General features: G+C 46.0%; 1 long non-coding RNA gene across 1 annotated transcript in view; it reads right to left on the bottom strand.

Annotated features, from left to right (window-relative positions):
- The window catches only part of LOC135228776 (uncharacterized), a 60,217-nt gene extending 47,301 nt beyond the window's left edge, over positions 1 to 12,916 (bottom strand). The window contains exon 1 of the long non-coding RNA XR_010319630.1: positions 12,796 to 12,916. This is a non-coding gene — a long non-coding RNA (uncharacterized LOC135228776). The remainder of the gene's footprint in view (positions 1 to 12,795) is intronic.
- Between the last annotated feature and the right edge of the window lie 329 nt (positions 12,917 to 13,245).

The following is a 13,245-nucleotide window of genomic DNA, read 5'->3' as shown; positions in this document are numbered from 1 at the left end:
AGGCTGTGCAGAGATTGGAACACTTATACACTGCTGGTGGGAATATAAAATGGTATAACCACTTTGGAAATCGATTTGGAGCTTCTTTAAAAAGCTAGAAATAGAACTACCATATGATCCAGCAATCCCACTCCTTGGAATATATCCTAGAGAAATAAGAGCCTTTCCACGAACGGATATATGCACACCCATGTTTACTGCAGCACTGTTTACAATAGCAAAAAGATGGAGGCAACCACGGTGCCCATCAACAGATGAATGGATAAATGAATTATGGTATATTCACACAATGGAATACTACGCATTGATAAAGAACAGTGAGGAATCTGTGAAACATTTCATAACATGGAGGAACCTGGAAGGCATTATGCTAAGTGAAATCAGTCAGTTGCAAAAGGACAAATATTGTATAAGACCACTATTATAAGAACTTGAGAAATAGTTCAAAGGGAGAAGAAAACATTCTTTTGTGGTTATGAGAGGGGGAGGGGGCATTCACTAATTAGATAGTAGATAAGAACTACTTTAGGTAAAGGGAAGGACAGCACTCAATACAGGGGAGGTCAGCACAACTGGACTGGACCAAAAGCAAAGAAGTTTCCTGAATAAACTGAATGCTTTGAAGGTCAGCAGAGCAGGGCCGGGGCCCTGGGGACTATGGCTTTGGGGAACATCTAAGTCAATTGGCAAAATAAATTCTATTAAGAAAACATTCTGCCTTCCACTTTGAAGTGTGGCGTCGGGGGTCTTAAACACTAGCAAGCAGCCATCTAAGATACATCAATTGGTCTCAACCCACCTGGATCAAAGGAGAATGAAGAACACCAAGGACACACGGCAATTATGAGCCCAAGAGACAGAAAGGGCCTCATGAACCAGCAACTACATCATCCTGAGACTGGAAGAACGAGATGGTACCTGGCTACAACTGATGACTGCCCTGATAGGGAACACAACAGAGAACCCCTGAGGGCACAGGAGAGCAGTGGGATGCAGACCCCAAATTCTCATAAGACCAGGCTTAATGGTCTGACTGAGACTGGAAGGACCCCAGTGGTCATGGCCCCCAGAACTTCAGTTGGCCCAGGACAGGAACCATTCCTGAAGCCAACTCTTCAGACATGGATTGGACTGGACAATGGGTTGGAGAGGGATGTTTGTGAGAAGTAAGCTTCTTGGATCAGGTGGACACTTGAGACTATGTTGATATCTCCTGCCTGGAGGGGAGATGAGAGGGTGGAGGGGGTTAGAAGCTGGCAAAATGGACAAGAGAGAGTGGAGGGAGAGAGCAGGCTGTTTCATTAGGGGGAGAGTAATTGGGAGTGTGTAGCAAGGTGTATGTGGTTTTTGTGTGAGTCACTGACTTGATTTGTAAACTTTCACTTAAAGCACAATAAAAAATATTAAAAAAAAAAAAAAAAACCAACAGGCCTACCCCATGGGCACCGCCACAGTCCAAGACGCAGACCCAAGAAGGGATTATAATACCGAAAGAGGCAGGTGGACAAGAGACCACATGTTAGTGTGCCTGGTTGAAAGGATGAAAGCCTACAGAATAAAACCTACCAATTTCAATAAACTGGCCACTATCGACCACGGGCCCCATGAAAACACCATTCTGTGGCCCTTTAATGTCTTTGATTCTTTTTTTACTATTTGGGTCCTGCCTCTTCAAAATACTCACTCTTTTTATATTCTCCACGTTACAACAGTTTCAGTTGCAAATGGCTGGAATTCAGACATCAACAAATAATATGTCTTGAAAACCCTTTGGATCAAGCTGCCCAAAGCTTCCATCCTCGGCTCCTGGCTCCATGAAGTCGAGCTAACCACCCCCATTAGAGAACAAGTGCCACTCCTAGGGCCAGCTCTATGCCCCCAGTGACAGCAAGAAGTAGCTACAGAAGACAGACCACCCCCCCTTCAACAACCCCAAAGATTTGGAAGAATGGCACTTGAGGGGGGAAAGATTAAGGGGAAGGGGGAGAGCTTACACTCCAGTAGAAGAAGTGACAGGGAGTGGTGACATTCCTCAATAAGATAGTCCCTAACTTGATAAGGTCCCTGGCTTGGCTGTTAAATGTTAACACGGAGAGAGAAGAGAAAAAGGGTATAAAACCCTAAGAAAACAACTATCAGGGCTCTCAGACTGTCCCTCTGAGCAGCCGCTAGATGCTCTCTGGTCAAGTGCACTTTTCGCTATTAACCCTCTGCTAACTAATAAAACCCCTTGCTTGCTTGACACTCTTTGTCTCAATGTTTGAATTCTTTCCTACACCGAAGACAAGAACCCAGGCTATTCTCTGGTAACAGGCTGAGCTCCAATCATTTATATCTCTAACAAGTTCCTAGGTAATGCTGATGCTACTAGGACCACACTTTGAGTAGCACTAGATTAAAAACTTCAACATATTCCAAAATGTGTGTCAACTTGACTAGGCCATGATTCCCAGTATTGTATGAGGATCCACCACTTTGTCATCTGATGTAATTTCCTATGTGTTGTAAATCCTACCTCTATCATCTTAATGAGGTGGGATTAGGGGTATTTATGTTAATGAGGCAGGACTAAATCTACAAAATTAGTTTGTATTTTACATCAATCTCTTTCAAGATATAAAAGAGAGAAATGAGTAAAGAGACATGGGGACCTCCTACCACCAAGAATGCAGAACCACAAGGGGGGCGCTTCCTTTGGACCCAAGACCCCTGCACTGAGAAGCTCCTAGGATGGGAAGATTGCTGACAAGGACCAACTCTCAGAGCTCACACAGAGAAAAAGCCTCTCCCTGGAGCTAGCATCATGAATTTGGACTTCTAGCCTTCTAAGCTGTGAGAGAACAAATTTCTCTTTGTTAAAGCCATCCACTTGTGGCATTTCTGTTACAGCAGCACTAGATGACTAAGACACCAACCTATCTACCAAAACAGCTTCTCTCACTGTCCCCTTTCTGCTACACAGAAGTGCCCCTTCTAGTAAAAACACCTAGTACTGTAAACGCAGGGCAGACAGAATATAAATAACAAGGCTACCCGTCTAAGATGGCATCTCCACCTATTAGATCCAAGGTCTGTTCACATTTGTCATAAGCTTTGCAAGTGTATCTAACACTACAGAGACCAGAAAACACAGCAAGGGCGAACGCAAGCCTGCCAGGATGGTTTTCATCTAATTCCTGCACTGACCCTGCCTTAGAGTCAAGTTGGTGCTTTCTATTAAAATAACGTACATCACTCGGGTCTAGATCAGGATTACAGCATTTCGCACCTTTCCGACACACAGTTCTGAAGAGCAACAAAAGAGCACACGTATCATAGCAAAGCATTTATCAAAGGCATATGCTGAGGACAACTTTTTTCCATATTCCAAAAGAGAGGAGACAGAAACGTAAAGGCTCTAGAACAAAGAGACTTCTGCAAACAGTCTCTGGTCTTCATTAATCACCTGCAACAACTCTTCTGGATCAGCAGTCACGTGCAAAGATATTCTGATTTTTGGGGTCACTTCTCTGTGTCCTCTGGTCTAATTGTATATGAGTCACTTTCACATCAGGAGATCGCCCCAACAAGTGCACTTTCCTGACAGCTCTTCTGAGCAGCCTCCTTCTCGCCCCCTCCACCCTCCCCTTTCTTTCCTCTCCAAAAGAAAGCCTTCATCCAGAATACACTGTCACAATAAACTAGGACAGGATGCCTTCAAATAAACTCAGATGCCACTACTGTTCACCATTTCCCACACCACTAAGCCTTTACCCTTCTTCAAATTCCCACTGCCCCTCACTTACTGCCATCAAAAGATTAAGAGTGATCTTTGGGCCCTGGAAATGTGGGGAGACAGGTATTGTTTCTGAGCACTCAGAGAACCCCCTAGTTGCCACACAGGACTATGCACATTACTTTCCTTAGACTGTGTCTACTGGTAGGGAAGCTGAGGCACGATGAGCTTAAATCATTAAAATGCAGTCCCAGAGAAACTCAGAGCAAGATTAAATTACTGCATCTCCCACTGTAGTCACTCTCACCTGGGGCTCTTTTGGTGCCCCTCCCCCCTCACGCAGACAGCTGGCGTGTCTGGAGATACTTTTGATTGTCACGATTGGGGAGGAGGGCAATGCTACTGACATCCAGTGAGCAGAGGCCAGTGATGCTGCTAAACATCCTACAAAAAGCACCCCACCACCACCACCAAAACAAGAACTGTCTGGACCAAAATGTCAAAATGTCAACTGCACTGAGGTTGAGAAACTCTGGTCTACTGGTATCGCTAGGATTACTTTCTTTGGTCGCTGACTGATAGTTAAAGAATGGCTTACCCTACAATTTTATCATTGGACAGCATTTACACATGCCGGTCAAGTGCTATTTCTGACATGCTATACTTTTTAGTTACTGTTCAAACCTGTTCAAACAGTAACTATAGGGAGCCACAAAGGAAAATGAGTAGAGCTCGCAAAGCCCAACTCTTTTCCTTTATTGAGAAAACCTGGCAAAGACCAGCTCCTTTCCTTAGCAACCTCCATCCCCTGAGCTGTGGTCTGCCTGTGCCTGGCTGCTCACCTGGAGTCTTCAGTTGCTGACATGCTTTTGCAGCTGCCTTTTCTCTGCTTTGCTCATCTCCACGCGCACGCGTCACTCAAGAGCAGTAATGATGTATGTTGATGGGAATCTCCAGAGATCTACAGACCCTAATTGTCTATTTTGTTCAGTAAATTGCACTCATTACCGAGCCATGTGAGGCACCTAAGGACATCAGCCTTTCTGGCTGCCCTCTGTCTGAGGCTGGGCAATGGGGCATTATCTAGTAAGGGCACCAAAGTACTAACAGAAGCTTAAAACAACACTCCAAACAGTTTTTAAGCTGAATGCAATTTTTCTTTTTTTAATTTTTCACTTCCTGTTCCTCCTTCCAAACCACCCTTGGCTCTGCCTAGATTTCTATTAGTTGTCGTTTTCTCTTCAAGGAGTCTGATTTGAGTTCAAGCTGTAGAAGCTGGAGAGCTCAGAAAGAGATGTGGTTCTTTTCTACCCCTTCCTCCCAGACTTCCACCTGAACTCTGAGAAGGGGACACCAAACAGTGACTTTCTCCTTCTGGCCTCAACAATCATCAGCACCAATGAGAGCTCAAAGCCAGCCTTGGTCATGATGCTCCCAATGCCAACGCCCGACTCACTGTTGTTAGGTGCCATCAGATTCCCATGTCTTTCTCCCATGGAGCCGCTGGGTGGGTTCCAACTGCCAACCTTATGGTAAGCAGCCGAGTGCTTAACCATTGTCCCACCAGGGCTCCTTACCTGATTCACTAGCAACTGTAAACAGATGAGTATATGGACACGTGACTGCCACTGAGGAAGGATCAAGTGGAACTGCAGAACCATGTGCTTCGCTAATGCTATTATCCACCAAACCAGGAATCTTCAACTCTCTGGCAAGCTGTTCCCTTTCTAGAAACAGTAATTAATGACAGAAAAGTTAAGGAAAGTGATCCATGGAGGAGGATGGTGGTTGAGGTAATGTGAACTGGCAGAGCTAACAACCTGATAGGGTACAGGAAAAAGGCAATCAGACCTGGTTCCATTCTGGACAACACACCTCAGGAAGGCCCAACAACCCTTGCCTGGTTCTAGGAAAATCACATCTCATGTAAAGAAATCCCAAATAATGCCTGAGATAATTACATGCACATAATTTTTTTTTTTAATGAATTCCATCCCATCATCCAAAACCTAATGATTTTATCTGCACAATTACTGATTGGCATGGTGTTTATGAGTTGAATCAGATCCATGGGCATGAATGCTTCAAGATGTTCCTACAGCTGAACGAGGCCTTGGAGCTCAAGGATGCCCAGGCTGGGAAGCAGCCAGAGGGGAGCAGGGCTCAATCTAGCCTTCTGAAGTCTAAGAAAAGGCAATCTACCTCCTGCCATAAAAAACTTATGTTCAAGAGAGAGCAGCCTGACTCAGACTAATGTCCTTCACTTCCTGTCCCCCATTTACACACCCTGCCCCTGCCTTCCTTCCCTACCATTTTGAAATTCACATGCTTGAACCTCTGCTTCATACAGGTGTGCCTCCAAAACACTCAGGAGCTCTTCACTTACCTTGGTCTGGGCCTCCACTAAAGATGTTGGCCTGCACTGGTGTTTTGGGGGGCATGAGGGACACTCTAGCTTAGATTTTAAGGTTTTTACTATAAAGAATGCTTGGGAAAGATAGGATAGCATTCCTGCACGTAAGAATTAGATTTCAAAACCAGTCATAGAACAGGCCGTGCCTGGGTTGAAAGCCTAGATCACTAGCAGACTAGCCAGGGAAACTATCTCAGGGTATTTCATTGCTCCTGACAGCAATCTGCACGTCTAAAAAATACAGATACCTACCATCCTGCGGTTTGCCGTGAGGTTAATGATGCATGTATGACTCAAAGATCCCACAGTGCTGGAAGTCACCAGGCTGCTGGCCTTAAAATCGTCTTAGATTAGATTACATGGCATCTGGGACGTGGCCTCTGGGGAGTCCTGGTCCCCCTGTCCCTGTTGGTTGATGGATTGACTGGGCAGCTGGTTTAGGGGAGGGAGCTTCCAAGTCCCTTTTCTGCTGACCTAGCCACGTCCTGTCTAGCCTCCACGTAAACCTCAGCACCTAAAAGGAAACCTCGCCCCACCCCACTCCCTGGAGGATTCCAGCTTTTCCGTGGGATCTGTACCCACCATGTCTTACTGCCCCCGATGCTCAGAGTCTAATTTCTTTGCGCTCTGGAAGACCCATTTGCGTTCTTCGCCTGTATCCCTTCTCCTCGCCCCTTTTTATATCCCATTTTTATATCTGTTTATTTTACAATAAAACTTTGCTATCAAAATAAATATTAATGAGACTTTAAATTTCTTCTCACCCTATGTCATAGATTGTATTATGTCCCCCAAAAATGTGTGTAACAACTTGGTTAGGCCAGGATCCCCAGTGTTCTGTGATTGTCCTTCATTTTGAGATTGTAATTTTATGTTAAAGACGGGTAGGGTGGCATTGTAACACCCTTATCAGGTCACCTCCCTGAGCCAATGTAAAGGGAGTTTCCCTGGGATCTGGCCTGCACCACCTTTTACGTCTCAAGAGATAAAAACGAAAGGGAAGGAAGCAAAGAGTTGGGAACGCAGCACCAGGAGCAGACCGCATCATTTGGATCTGAGGTTCCTGCGCTGAGATGCTCCCAGACCAAGGGAAGACAGATGCATCACAAGGACTTCCTTCAGGGCCCACAGAGAAAGAAAGCCTTCCCCTGAAACCACCGCCCTGACTTTGGGCTTCTAGCCTACTGGGCTGAGAGAGAATAAACTTCTCTTTGTTATAGCCATCCACTTGTTATAGCAGCACTACATGACTAAGACTCCCTACACTCACAGTATGAAAATGCCTTCCAAATGAGAATTTTCCAGAGGCTTCAGAAATATCTATACAAATCACCTAATCAGACAATTCAGACTTGCAAGGAATCTTAAGCAACACTTGCCACTTCACCAATCCCAGTGAACAGGTGAGAAAACTGAGGTTCAGAAAAGTGAAGAGAGTTGGGGTCACATAAAGAGGCAATGTTAATAAGCTGTTGTGACTATCACTATCTAGTACTAGCAGGATTTTTTTCCCCAACAATTTTTACAAGTACAATTCAGTGACACTGATTACATTCAACATTTTGTACAACCAATGACTATCCTTTTCCAAATTATCCCACCACCATTAACAGGAACTCAGTGGCCACTAAGCACTGACTTCCCCTTTACTCCTCTGTCCCACCCCGGCGATCACTAATAAGCTCTGGTCTCTATAGATCTGCCTATTTCATGTAAGAAGGATCAAACAGTACCTTTCTGTGACTGATTTATTTTGTGCAGCATAATGTCTTCCAGGTTCATCCACATTATAGCATGTATCAGGATTTCACAACTAAGTAATAGCCCATTGTTATGTACTTTCCACATTTTGTTTATGCATTCATCTCTTGATAGACATTTCCCTTGTTTTCACCTTTTGGCTACTGTGAATTGTGCTACAATGAACACTGGTACACAGGTTGCTGTTTGCATCCCTGCTTTCAGCTCTTTGGGCCATATGCTTCGGACTGGAACTGCTGGGTCATGTGTTCTACATTTAACTTTTTTAAGGAAACACCAAACTGTTTTCCACAGCGACTGTGGCATTTTGCATTCCCACCAGCAATGAACGAGAATTCCAATTTCTCCACATCCTTGCCAACACCTGTTATTTTCCTCTTTTTTTTTTTTTTTATTATACCCATTCTAGTGGGGGTGAGGTGGTGTGGCATTGTGGTTTTGATTTGCATCTCCCTAATGACTAATAATGTTGAGCTAGCACCAGCAGAATTCTAGGATTCGTCATCAGTAGTAAAGCAAGCTCATCAGTTCATTTGAAGACAGAAATAAACCTCCAATAAGCTGAGCATAGAATACGAACTACAAGAGAAAGCAGGTGGCTGGGGTACTGGCACCAAAGGCAGTGTCCTCTACCTGGGTCAGGGTCAAAGCTGAGGGCCTCAATATGCACTGTAACCTCCCCATCACTGGCGACAGCACTCATCTCCCTCAAACATGTCTACAAAATTCAACTCAATGGACAGCCATCTAGTTATTTCCAAAAAGAGAATGGATGAATGGACCCTGGCTCGTAAGGTCAATAAAACCAATGTCCAAGTTTTCAGTTGTGAATAAAATCTCAAAAGAACAGAATTTAAGAAAATCCATACTTCTTAGGAAGTTTCAAGTTTCAGAAGAAACTGATTTGAGAATAACTTTGACCTGCCTTCTGTGTCAGCCCTGAAATATAGTGGCTAATTAACCAACAGTATATTTTTACTAATACTCTCACCCGTACGTTCAAAGTATGTGATTATTGGATACTGATCAGGTTTAAAAGTCACATGTATATTTCCAGAATCCCACCCACATGTGTAGACTAGCTTTACAAGCAAAGAAGTAGAAACTATGAAGTTATGGGGAATTTTGATTGAATTATGATTTCAACTTCACATTCAATTACCCAATTTATGCAAAGTGCTTTCGAACCCTGTATTTTGATGCTTAATTGTTAGGTTACATCCCGCCTTCTCGCCCACTACACACAGACACACACACACACCCAGCAAAGTAACCACAACCATCCCTCAGTCCCCATAAGACCCCTTATTCCAATCTTATAGAAACACTTTGGCTTTCACAACTATTTTCTTTGAGCTCCTCTTTGACTGAGATCTCACAAAGCCTCTCAAGATCTTCTAGACTAGAGGCTACACACTGCTGGTTTGCCAGCTCCATTATTTCATCTCCTCCAGGAATTCCCAGAGACAGCAGTGCCACCTGCTGGTAAGGAGGGCACAATTTGCTTTCTGGAAGCCTATGGGTGACAGGAATGGCAGCCTAGATTTCTGTCTTTGGGAGCCTTTCTTTCCTAGAGCACATCATAAGCATAAGCTACAACCTAAGACGTATAACCTCCACAGAAGCCTCCATTGTGACTGGCAGGTCATCTGGAAGCCATGTAAAGTAAAGCCAGGCTAGCCAACAATGAGGCACTTCTGCCTGGAAATGCCTCCTCAATGCTGCAAATGCAAGAGCCTCACTGAATTCAACATTTCCTGGCTCTCCTTTTCCCTCACTGCTTCAGCATCAGATAATAGCACTCCCAGCCCCGACCTGTGGCTATGCTATCTAGCTCTGTCTCACATCCTAAGGAAGGTGCTCAGACCTCTCTCAATGTGAAGGCTCTTGTATTTACACAATGTGACACAGATCCTTCTCAAAGGACACTACTCCTTAGGCATGCAGGTTGGACTCTAATCTCTTTCATTTGCTCTCCATCCTCCCGGTGCCTAACCCAAGGGACAGAAATGATAGAAAGGAAATGATTTTGTTGTTGTTTTGGAAGTAACACTAGTGAGCTTTTACTGACTCAGAAAACAAAACCTTGTGCTATACGTCACTGATATATGTTGCGTCCCTCAAGATGAACTAAGCCTGCCGATCTTCCTGGTTTCCCTTGCTTAACCTGATCAGTGTTTTTCAACCTTTTCAAAGCCCCTTCCATAGGCTTAAAATAAGAACTGCACGCCCTTTGTTTAGTTTTCACGGGCAGTCCCCAGTTACAAAAGACCCACTAACATGCAACCTGTAGTTACAAACCAATCCCCGTAAAGCCTACTTACATTAAAAATTTGAGGTGTATACAATGGTTCATAATAATAAACTGGAGCTACTTTGGGAAGCGCGTTAGAACACTGTTATTATTACCATATTATCATGTTAAAGATATTTTAGTGTAGCTGGAAATGATTCTTTAATGTTTATGTATAGAAAAGGTACACTACATGCTAAGACAAACATTTGATTAACTGACGTTAGATACAAACCGTACCTAACTGTTCTGACTTATGTACAAATTCAAGTTAAAGACAGATTTAGGAGTGGAACTCGTTCGTAATCCAGGAACCGCTTGCATGACAAAAATGACATTTTTTTTCTTTAGACCTAAAAGCATATACTTTTTAAGTTATACCGCCTCTCTCAACCTTCAGAATTCCTTCCTCTACCATCACCAATACCAACTTAAAAATTTTAGGCAAAATTTTAAGTTATTCCCAATAATTTGCTTTGTGTTCCAAACTACTAGCCGACAACCTATATTTCACTTTACTAAGTTTTTTTTTTTTTAAGGGTGGGTTTTAGGGACAGCTGGGAAACCCTGGTGGCGTAGTGGTGAACTGCTATGGCTGCTAACCAAAAAGGTCAGCAGTTCAAATCCGTCAGGCGCTCCTTGGAAACTCTATGGGGCAGTTCTACTCTGTTCTATAGGGTCGCTATAAGTCAGAATCGACTAGATGGCAGTGGGTTTGGTTTGGTTTAGGAACAGCTCTTATGTTCCCAGCAAGTTTGAGCTTCGCACCAACTTCTCCTTTTACTTTCATGCACCTCAGAGTTCTCAGCTCCCTAACAAAGCGAAGTGCTCCCTCTTCAATTATTTTTTATTTAACTTGTCAAGCTAATTGATTTCCTATCAAGTGTACACATTTTGTCAGGACGCAGGGGCGGATTAACCAGTAAGCAAGGTACTCACGGGATTACACTAAGCAAGGTGTGCAACTGGCTTGTGTTTACTTACCAATCAGTAGTGCACAATTTCATGGGGCTTTCATCACATCTTTCATGTGGTGAAAAACAGGTAAAATTTTGACTAGTAAGTAGGCACAAGTAACCCAATGTGTACCTTGCTTATTGGATAATCCATCTCTGGAGTATGTCTTAGATGTTTGAAAATCATACTGTTTCCTAAAGAAACCAATCTGTAGCGAGAATACGAATAAAAGGGCTTTGAAAAAGTATCAGGATGTCTCCAAGGAATCAGGTAAATACAGATTTTTGTCAATCTCATGCCAGAATAAATTCTAAGTGGATTACATTGAAACTCCAGAATACAGTAAAATTAATAAAGTAGTTAACCAGGGGAAAACTGAAGGGACCTTTTATGTTTCACTATAAGGACGTACAGTATACCCTTCCTAGTGCAGGTCTGCAGAAATGGAGGAGAGAGGTAGGGGATACCCTGCAGTTTTAATCTGCTCTGAAACTCCTGCACACACCTCCCCTTTTCAAAGCGTGGTTCACAGGAGATATTCCCTCCCCGCACATCCCTCTTCTGCCAGCCAAATGGTCTTCTTCAAACACACCCTTTTCAAAGAACTGAGGAAGTCTGAAGAGGCTTAATTTAGACACTGCCTTCCTCTCCCTACAGCCCAGTAACATGCAGAAAACAACTACTTTCCCTCTTGAACAAAAAAAAAAAAAAAAATTTTTATTTTTCGAACAGCCCCTGAAAAACCTCAGTTTACAACGACCCCCCACCCCACACACACACAAAATCTGTCTTCTTGAAGAAGAATCTCAGTGTGCTGACCTGGTCCACAGTTCACTGCAGGCATCTCCTTCCTCACAATTCACCAGTCACCAGCTGAGCATCTCATTTAGACCTGCTCCGCCAGTGCCCAGCTGCTTAGAACATTTTTACCCCTGTAACGAATCTCTGGGTTCCTTCAGGCCCCTCAGAGCGCCCAACTGCGGGGAACCTGGGCCCTTCAGCCCACTCAGAGCGCCCAACTGCGGGGAACCTGCGCCCCTCAGCCCACTCAGAGCGCCCACCTGCGGGGAACCTGGGCCCTTCAGCCCACTCAGAGCGCCCACCTGCGGGGAACCTGGGCCCTTCAGCCCACTCAGAGCGCCCACCTGCGGGGAACCTGGGCCCTTCAGCCCACTCAGAGCGCCCAGTTGCGGGGAACCTGGGCCCTTCAGCCCGCTCAGAGCGCCCAACTGCGGGGAACCTGGGCCCTTCAGCCCGCTCAGAGCGCCCAACTGCGGGGAACCTGGGCCCTTCAGCCCACTCAGAGCGCCCAGCTGCGGGGAACCTGGGACCAGGGCTCGCCTGCAGGTCCAGCGGGCAGAGAAGCTTCTCCGGGCGGCACTTGGGCTCGGTCCCCGGGTCACGCCGCCTCCACCCCGCCCGCACCGGGGCAGAGAGCGCTTCTGCACAGCTGCGCCTGCAATTCGGCGTCGCTCACAGCCCCGGGATCAGTGCGGGTCCCCAGGCTTCAGAGGTTCGCGTCCCAAGGCCTGGGCCACTTTAACGTGACACTCCACTTCTTCCTTCATTTTCCCGCTGCATTAATGCCACCTTCTGCTGGGCCCCAGCCCGGGTCCGCGCCTGGAACGCCCCCACCTCACCACCAGCGCCCTTTACCTGCCAGCATCCCTCTGGGCGGGAAACAAAGGCGGAGGCGACGCTGCCAGGTGGGCAACTCCTCTCGGGCGGCCCCGTCTCCGCGGTGGGGAGGATGTAGAGACGCCTAAGAGGGTACGAAAGGGAAACCGAGGCACCGAGGGGGTGGCTGAGCCTGGGTCTGCGGCCACCTCAGAAGCGGGGCTCCCGGGGCGGGGCGCGTTAGCCCCAGACTAGCCCCGCCCCGCCCGCCCTGCCCATCCCGCTCACCACGAGCCGGTGGAAGGGTCGGGCCGGCAGCCCCACGGCGTCCCTCACCTCAGGAGAAACGCTCTGGCTCCCCCCGAGGGCGGGAGAAAAAGCCCCGCCGCTCGCGCACGCGCACTAGCGCTCTCGCGCCTTCGTCCCTCTGGTCCACGCGCGCCCCTCTGACCAGGCTCTGGCCCGCCCCTGCCCTGCCCGTCAGCGTCC

The sequence above is a fragment of the Loxodonta africana genome, chromosome 27, assembly GCF_030014295.1.
Source record: "Loxodonta africana isolate mLoxAfr1 chromosome 27, mLoxAfr1.hap2, whole genome shotgun sequence".
In the NCBI taxonomy this organism is placed as follows: Eukaryota; Metazoa; Chordata; class Mammalia; order Proboscidea; family Elephantidae; genus Loxodonta; species Loxodonta africana.
This window is presented reverse-complemented; position numbering and strand designations above follow the sequence as displayed.